Genomic DNA, 9,938 nt, shown 5'->3' on the forward strand with positions numbered 1-9,938 from the left:
CTGGGCGGCTTTCTAGTTTAGCGTCCCAGTTGAGACTGGGTGAAAGAAAGCACTGCAAAGGCTGGAGCGCGCGAGCGTCTTGAAACGAGGCTTGAGTTCATCTCAGCTTGCTGGCTTTATCAGTGCTTTCTTTCCCCCAGTCTCAGCTGAGATGCTGTTTCTAGCAAGTCGGCCCTGGCTGCTTATTATCGGGGATTTTTAGCAAACTGTTACCATGTTCCGCGTACCGCACTGTCGGAGCATTGGAAGCATGCTTTTATGCGCGCGCACCGTGGTTATTGTATCACCTGGGTGCGTACTTGCAAGCCTGCTTCAAAGGTTCCGGTAATGCAGTACGCGGAACAGGGTAACGGTTTGCTAAAGGGCACTATTAGTTGCAAAAGGCAGGAGTCGTGGTTTGGTCGAAAAACAGAGTAGAAGTTAAAGTCGTTGCATTATTAAACAGAAACCTTGAAAGTTGATCGTGTGATATTACTATTATTTCAATTATTGAAATAAACATTAATCTAAGAAAAGATTACGTAGAGAATTATTTTGCCCATGTGTAACGCTTTTGGTAGCGCAATTCACGGGGAAGGGGTTTATTATAGACCCTTTTCGTGAATGGTAGGTTTGAGTGACGAGGCTGACTTTTTGTTGCCTCATTGTAATGCGCAGTTACTGCGTTTTCAACATAACACTCTCCGTCAGTGGTTTACGAGGAGAGTAACATGAAAAGCTAAAGAATCCCTGCACAATGGCGGAAAAAACAGAAGCTGCGCGGTTGGAAAGCTGAAGCCTTAACTATATGTCTGTTTATCGTAGAGTGAAGGGAAACAAATTCCACTTCGTCATCACTATCACATATAGTTCAATATTTGAATCTTTGGTGGTGTGGGAACATGGAGAGCAGCATTGAATAGCTCATTTATAGGCACTAGATGTTTTCGAGAACTTCCTCGTGACCCTTATGACTCGCTTCTCACTTTTCTTTTTGTTGTTGTTTGCGGGTTTTATGGCGCAACAGCAACGGAGGCCATACTGCGCCAGACTAAATTAACTGATGAAACTCCTATAGTTACCTCATTACAAAAAGATGATCCTGAAAAAACTGCGATTAGATCTGGTGTATAAGGCCAGTACTAGTAATAAATGATAAAACTCGATCAAGAGGAACGAGAGGGTGCTTTCCCAGCAAAAGAGCGCGATGAAATGGAATACAATATCTAAAAAACTCAGGAAAATGAGCGCGTCGTTCAGTGTCGAATTCCGGGCAGATCCAGAAAATATGAAGACTAGTAAGATTGCCTCCACAGTGCTCACAAACTGGTGGATCCTCCCCACAAAGGAGATATCTGTGTGTAAGGAAGGAGTGCCCGATTCGAAGCCGGCACAATACAACTTCGTGAAAGCGGTTCTTAAGTAAGGAGCTCTCCCAAGACCCAAGGACTGGTTTGCTTACATGGAGCTTGTTATTAGACTCCATAGCCCACTCTGCCTGCCATAGACGAAAAAGTGACGACTTAATTAATGACTTGATATCCTGATAGGGCAAGCTAGCTTGATATTGAGAGCAGTTACGTGAAGATGCAGTGAGCCTGTCTGCCTCCTCATTACCCTTTATACCCATATCACTCGGAACCCAGCAGAATTTTATATTGTGACCCTTACGTAAAGCTCCGTTAAGTTTACTTCGCACCTGTTCCACAAGCATATTCTTAGTGGCTTTTAGAGAGCATATTGCAGTAATAGCACTTTGAGAGTCCACAAATATTACGGCCCGTCTAGTTTTAGTCTTCAGAATATAAACCAATGCAAAAGACACAGCATAGATTTCAGCAGTAAATATACTCGCAAATTTCTCTAGACGTTTAACTTTTACAAAACGACCTGAAAGCACGGCACACCCGACAAACGATGAAGTCTTGGCACCGTCCGTATAAAAGTGAGCATAATCTTTATATTTCTCTTCCAGGTCTAGGAATTCCTGCTGAATCACAAGAGCTGATATGCTATTCTTAGTAAACTTAGTTAAAGTCCAGTCACAAAAAACACGCACCACATTCCAGGGCGTAACGCAGGCTGTGTTCTGCACTCTAAGAAAAAAGGGAGGAGAAAGGTAGCAAAAGCGACAGTTCCTCCTTGTTGCGGACAAGTTGCCCAGAGAAGGGAGGAACGGCAGTTGAGATGAAAGGAGGAGGACGAGTTCCTCCCTGTTCAGTTGGCGCAGGGGTAGAACATCGCGCTCCTGACCAAGTGGTCAACGGTTCGATCCCCAGAGAAGTGGTTTTTTTTTTTTTTTTTTTGGAAAGTTTTTTTTTTTTTTTTTTTTTGTTTACCAAAACACACATAAACAAACCCAGACCGATGAAAGGAAAATTAAAGTCCTTATTATTCTCCGAGACGTTTTACTCCTCCAGGCAGACCGGAGAAAGCTTTCGCCCTCCCGACCCATCTTCTTTCGGTTTCGTTTTTCGAGCACATCGCGCACGTTGTTTAATAAATTAATGTTGAGTTGATTGAGCTTCAGCGGCAGCGAAGGCCGCTTGTAATTCCGTCTTCTAGTCCAAACGTGCAGAACATTTCGGTTGCATTGACGTTTTTACCACCAATTTTATCAAACGAGCTAACGAAGCCGCTAGAAACAGCGAAGTTCCGGAGCAGTGCCAGCAGCGCTACATACACTGGGTAGGACGGCCGTCTCCAATTTGCGGGACACACGCGGAACTACAGCAGCGAAACCACGAGGAACTGTGTCGACGTTTTCGACGTTATGGAAATCGCGGGAACTGCGTCCAAGGAAGGCAGGTTTTCCTGCCGGCTGCCTGGGTGCCTTCCATGCTGAGTTCGGTTCCGTTGTCCCGTGCCGAGTGCCAATCGGCGTTCAACGTGATTCTTCTGCGTGTCAGCAACATCGTCAACGTGGTTCTGTATTTCTTCGTGTCAGCGACATCGTGATGGCAGTGTTGTGGGTTGTGAACAGAAGACTGGAATTATCGCCGATGTGACCGTCTGTTCGCGTATCAGTGGTGTAACAACAAGATGAGATGACGTAAACTGTCGGGCATTGATGCCGCTGGTCGGGCCGTTATCGGAGGGGCCGGGGTGTCGCAGGATGACATTCCGCTTTACATTAAAGAGTTTAAAACCACTTGAGGGATTAGGTGCAGTAGATCGACGTGTGGATAGTCATGTTGGAACGCTGGTCTGAACGGTAAGCTCCTATCGTACAGTGGCCAATGTGACTGCCGGTCCCCGAGAGCGATTGCGCTCTGGGGAAAAGAGAACACTACGAAAGTATGACGGAAAGTACGTATATTTATAATGGAAGTTTAGCATTAAAACAAAGACAGGCAAAATCGAAAAAAAAAACAAAAAAAACGCTATCCTTTATTTTACTGTTTAAATATATTACGGTTCCTGTAGAAACTGCCCTCTAAGTGGCGCGCTGGGATGAGCGCTAGAAGTTTTCGAGCTCGCAACGGCGCAGCTCCGTACACTTAACATTTGTCGCAAGTCGCGGCTTTGACTGCATTCAAGTTGATCGAAAAGCGATTTCTGTGCCCGTGAAGCATCACTTCCAGCTGAGTGGATATCCGCTCTACAGAGATTAATTCAAGACGGCAATTGCAGCTTTGCGCGAACAGCATAAATAGAAACACGAACACTACAATATAAATACTGGCTACGAAGGGCCATGCGGGAAAACAAACTCATGGCTTGGAACCACATTGGAGCGGCTCGATTTATTGGCTTTCAAATAATTATGGCATGATCGAGCGTCTTCTTTTTAGTAAGAGATTCATCCCCTGAGCCATTAAAAATAGCCTCAGATGTATGACATTGCTGGAAAAAAATAAACATGTTCGGAATATTTTTTTTTGCTTAGGGAGTCACCGAAAAATTCCGTACGTTCAAAACGACCACTATAAAAGACGGAAACGCAAGGCTCGGTAGTAGTGATCGGGGTAGTGTGCTGTTGTAGTGATGTTTGTATGTGCGATGCCTGTGTATGCGTTCAATATATGTTGACCTGATGTTTGTAGTGTGCGCAACGTGTCTACATGTGTTAGAGATTCCGAAGGAAAGGAAACGCAATTGTGGCGTAAGGAAATAAAAATATTTTTTTGTAAAACATGAATTGGGCGGTACCTAGCGCCACCTAGCCTAGCTACGTGCGATTACTCTGCTTGACCCTGCCATCCGGTGGCAAGCGATTTAACATCCTTTTACGCTACGCGGCTAGACCATAATTTCGTGTTACCATGCTGAGATAAGCCAAGAGGTTGCTTCGGATTTGCTTTTTTTTGAGAGCGGCTTTTGGTTTTGCGGGCGAATGATTTTCACTCCTCCGTGATGTGCGGTTGACGCAACGGTTGACGAAGGAATTGTGGCTCGAGGAATAGCAAAGGTAGGACATAAAGTGCGCGAACTGAGTGCCGGTTGTCTCCGTTGAACATCGCAGTGCTGACGATGAGAAGACTGAGTGACTGCATGCTTTCGAAACGTAAGTTTCTTTACCTGCAGGGGTAAAGAAACTTCGGAAATAAATAGAGTTCGCGGAAAGCTCGTGTTACGTTTTTATTTCCTGCTCCTCTCGCTTCGTGCAATGGACTTAGTGTTCTCGTTAAGCCTTACCGAGCTCGATTTGCTCGATTCGTGGCCGCCATAATGAGATGCAGTCGACGGAGGAACTTTTCCTCCCCTGCATAAGGACGAAAGTTTCTCCCTTTCTGAAGGAACATATGTGTCAAGAGCGTCCCTCCCTTTAGGGAGGACTATACTGACCCTTTTTTCTAAGAGTGTGAATTAGGTTAAGTTCGTCCAGATGAAGTTGAAGTGAGGAACAAAATTGCTCTATACGAAAACTTAAGGGTCTCACAACGCTTGGCTTATTTTCAAAGAGACGGTAGAATTGAGATCTTTGTACGGAATGATACGTTGGGTGATCAGGGTTTGCTAGGATCTTAGACGCGTAGGTTAGGCTGAGGTATTGACGTCTTTTAGACAGCGACATCTCATTTGATTCCGCATACAAACTAAGTACAGGCGATGTCCGAAAAGCACCTGTTGCCAAACGCAAGCCAAGATGATGTACAGGATCCAACATCCTGAGAGCAGATGGGCGAGCTGATCCGTACACCACGGCGCCATAATCGAGACGAGATCGCACAAGCGCGGCGTACAAATGCAACAGACATTTCCGATCTGACCCCCATAATTTATGAGCCAAAACTTTCCGAAGGTTTGTGGAACGAAGGCAAATTTCCTTGAGAAATCTCAGATGGGGAATGAAGGTAAGTTTTTTGTCAAATATAACGCCAAGAAACCTGTGCTCCTTCCTAACAGGAGTCAGAGTACCGTTTAGTTCCAAAGCTGGGTCTAAGGAAAGCCCGCGACGCAGGGAAAAAGGCACACAGACTGTCTTTGCAACAGAGAACTTGAAGCCATTTTCGTCCGCCCACTTACAAAGTTTGTTCATAGCCAGTTGTAACTGCCGCTCACAACTAGAAAGATTGCAAGAAGATGAGGAGATCTGTATATCGTCGGCATAAAGAGAGTAGGAAATAGACCGAGGTAGCATTTGTGCGAGAAAATTCATTTTCAGTACAAACAAAGTGACGCTCAAAATGCCCCCCTGTGGGACTCCGTTTTCTTGAACAAAAGGTTTAGACAGGGTGCTGCCAAGCCGGACTTGAAAGGTTCTGTTTGTTAAAAAGTTCTTAATGCATTGCAACATCCTACTACGGATATTGCAAGCATACAAGTCTTTCAGGATAACATATCTCCAAGTGGTATCATATGCCTTGTCTAAGTCAAAAAACACTGCAACACAGTGCTGCTTGTTCTCAAATGCTTCGCGTATAACGGTTTCCAGGCGAACCAAATTATCGAGAGTAGATCGACCTCGGCAAAACCCGCACTGATATTTGTCAAGAACCTTTTGCCTTTCTAATATGTATTTTAACCGCCTGTTTATAAGACTTTCAAATGTTTTCCCGACACAGCTCGTCAGAGCAATGGGACGGTAACTTGATGGTAGTGAAGGGTCTTTCTGTGGCTTTAGGAGCGGGATGACATGTGCATGCTTCCAGGCATGGGGAAAGCAGGCTTTTTCCCACAATAAATTGAAGAACAAGAGAAGACTTTTCAGGGATTCAGGAGAAAGGCGACGAAGCATTTCATAATGAACTGCGTCGGGCCCTGGAGCAGAAACCCTCGTTATGTCAAGTGCCATTTCAAGTTCACACTGCGTGAAAGGCTGGTTATAAGGCTCAGAGTCTCCTCCAGACATGGAGATGTTTTGTCGCTCTGCACAAGATTTAAATCTACTGAACGAATCACTGTAGTTTGCCGAGCTGGATGAGTTATAAAAATGTTCACCAAGGATGTTGCCGATGTCAACTAAAGATGAAGAAGGGGCATCAAAAGTAGGAATTGTATAGCACCTATAGTCTCCATTTATTTTCCTGTATCTATCCCAAACCTCCTTGGCTGGCACAAAACTATTTATAGAAGAAACATACTTCATCCAGGATTTCCATTTTGACTGTTTCCTGGTCCTACGGGCTTTAGCTTTCCGCTGCCTGAAGTCTGCGAGATTACGTGATGTGGGATATCTGCGAAATTCGCCCCAAGCCCTGTTTTGATCCGCTAAGGTTGTGGCGCACTCCTTGTTCCACCATGGTTTGCATTTTTTTGGCACATTACCAGAGGTTCGTGGAATAGACACCTCAGCAGCATTTAGTATCTGCTCAGTAATATACAGTGTAGCATCTTCGGGTGACATAGAAGAAAGCAGAGCAGGGTCCAAAGTGGAATGTAACCCAAAAAGTGACCAGTCAGCTTTGCCTAACTTCCACATAGGGATTCGTTTCAAAAGTGAGGGCAGCTGAACAACGCTCTCTAAAACAATCGGAAAGTGATCACTGCCAAAAGGGTTGTTCAGAGCATTCCAAGTAAAGCAAGGAAACAATGAGGGCGATGAAATCGACAGATCTATGGATGTAAATGTGGTGTGAGCTGCACTGAAAAATGTTGGCTCTCTCCCATTAAGAAGGCACAGCCCAGATGCTAATAAAAAACGTTCAACTACACCTCCACGAGAGTCTTGACGGATACTACCCCAAAGGGGGTGATGGAAATTAAAATCGCCTAGAATGATAAAGGGTTGTGGCAGCTGATCTACAAGACCCTGCAATTCACTAAGATGAAATGGAGTATTAGGTGGTAAATAAAGTGATACTACAGTTATGAGGCGGTCTAAAAGAAGGCGCACTGCCACAGCTTCAAGTGGTGTGCAGAGCGGGACCTCAGAGCAGGCGACCCCACCTTGTTCAACCACTGCCACGCCACCAGAGGCAGTATCACTAAGACGGTCTTTCCTAAAGACCCGGTGACGTCTTTAAATATGAGGAGAGCGATTATGGAGATGAGTTTCCTGAAGAGCAAGAGCTATCGGCCGAAGCTCATCCATGAAATGATTTATATCATCAATATTTCTTAAAAGGCCGCGACAGTTCCATTGCATAACATTTACTTTTACCATTTATAAAATATGTTTATATCGGAAAATGTAAATCAATAAAACTCGGTAGTAAAAAGATTAAAACTAGGGAGAGAGACAACTTGGATTACTTCGGCGCAGTTACCGGTTTTTTGTTCTTCCCAGCACGGGTCTGCGTCTGCCACTCCATACTGTCCGGGCCAGAAGCAGGAGCAGCCAAATCGTCTAACTCCATGGACAAGCAGGGGCGGATCCAGGTTTTGTTTAAGGGGGGGTCCAGCAAGGACCCGGGAAAGGGGGGGGGGGGGGGATAGACCCATCATTCGACCGCGGAAGCCGGGTATCACTCCCTGCTCTCTCTCTCCCCCCCCCTCTCCTCCTACTTCCCTCACCCATTAAATGCTTATTGGCTGGGGAAAGTGCTACAGGCGCCGACACAGATTGACCGCCAGTATGTTGTGATAAATTGTATCAAACCTTTGCCTGTTTTGAGAGAGGAACAATGAATATTTGCGTTTTATTGAAAACATGACGGGATTAATGGAAACAATGTACAGTTCTGTTATGGTACTGCTGTCGTACGTCAGTCGTACATCACGCATGCACTAAACATCCGACGCTGATGCTTTCTGATGAACGCCAGACAAATCGCTTTGGTGTCTATCGGAATGTCTTGATGGACATGCATTAGAGCAAGTCCAGTGAAACGTTCTTCTTTCATTGTGCTTCGCGTGTAGGACTTGACTCTTCGTAGAGCAGAAAAACTCCGCTCTGCCTCGGCGCTTGAAATGGGAAGTGAGCATCCAATTATTAATAGCTGACGAATGTTCGGGAACGCGTCGCCGTCGGTGCTGCACAAGGTATCACGAAGATCCTCTGGAACGCTGTGCAGAGTCTGAGTCCTCCAGAATCTACACCACTCCTGGAGCTCGTGCCGCAGTGATGACGGAGACGGGAGATCCTCTTCCCAGAACAGAAGCTCTTCGTGAAGAGACCGCTCTAGAGTGTCCGGGCCATCACTCAATATGTACGATGGTAGTAAGCAAAATATTGCCTTGCCTACCCTTTCCTCCTGAGCAAATCGCGTATCCATCTCTTGGAGCATGTGGTCAACAAAAGGAACTGCCGTGTTGGTTCTGTAATGCTCTTCTGGAGATGAGGACGGATTGTTCGAACGGTGAGGTTGAGGAGCAACTACTCTTGGAGTTTGAATTTCGGTCCCAACAAGATCTGCCAGCTTGACGGAGTCGTTGAACCACGATTTAAACTTTTGCTCGACTTCACACCGCAACGCCCGAAGTCTAGAGATGGTAGAATCAATCATACCATACGCGTCGATGACGTCCCGATCCCGTTTCTGAAGCTTCGTGGCAAGGGGCTTACGACCTCCAAGGCATTTCTTACAATCATAAAAGATACGATCGTATCCAATGACTTCAGATTGACGAGTAGGCCGGCCGCCCTCACCTTGGTGTCGCGGTCCCAGGACCACTGTTCGGCGGGCGGAAGGTCACGTGAGTCATCGGTGCTAGCTTCGACGTCAGTTCGCGCGTAAACATGGCGGTGTTGGTCGGGCACAGTCATAGCTTCTAAGCAGAGGCACACGTACTGGTACAGGTTATAAAACGTATCCAGTGCTGTGTGTCGTTCTACCCATCTTGTGCGACACAAACCGCTAAGCCTCCTCTTCGCTTGTTCTGAACCGTATGCCTCTAGCACTCGTTCCAAGAAACGTTGCCTCTTCGGAGACATGTCGAAGAAGAAAAATACCTCATTGATGACGTCAATGGTGAGGCGCACTTGCGGAATCTTGCACGCTGTTGCGATGCTTAGGTTTAACCTGTGATTGCTGCAGTGAATGTAGAGAGCTTTTGGGGACGCCTCTTTGATTCTAGCTTGGACACCAACCCGGGACGATGACATCGCTGCCGCTCCATCATACGAGTGTCCCCTTGCTTTTGTAATGTCCACGTTGCAAGCAGCCAAGCTTCGGATGATTGCGGAAGCCAGTGATGCCCCCGTGGTTCTCTCCATGTGCACGAAGTCAATCACGCTTTCCTTTATATGAACTCGCTGGTTCTCAAAGACGAGATAACGTAAACAGACACACAAAATTTCTTGGTTCGAGTGCCGGTCGGTAACCTCGCCAGCGATTATTGAAAACACTCGCGACTCGCCAGCTATCTTTTCAGCAATTGATGCTTGGATGTGAGTTTTTATGACATCAATCAGGTCATTCTGGGTTGTTTTTGATGTGCCCTTCGCATTTCGTGCTGCTGTATCGAGGTGCGTCCTCAAGCGCGAGTCATGCTCGGCTATTAAGTTGACAATGGCAATAAAATTGCCTCGGTTGGTTGACGCATTCGTCTCGTCGTCGCGATGGCCACGAAGAGGGATATTTTGTCGTCCGCAAAGTAGAACAGCCTTCACAAGCACCTTAAGGATGCACAAG

The sequence above is a fragment of the Ixodes scapularis genome, unplaced genomic scaffold (genome assembly GCF_016920785.2).
Source record: "Ixodes scapularis isolate PalLabHiFi unplaced genomic scaffold, ASM1692078v2 ptg000044l_1__unscaffolded, whole genome shotgun sequence".
Taxonomy (NCBI): domain Eukaryota; kingdom Metazoa; phylum Arthropoda; class Arachnida; order Ixodida; family Ixodidae; genus Ixodes; species Ixodes scapularis.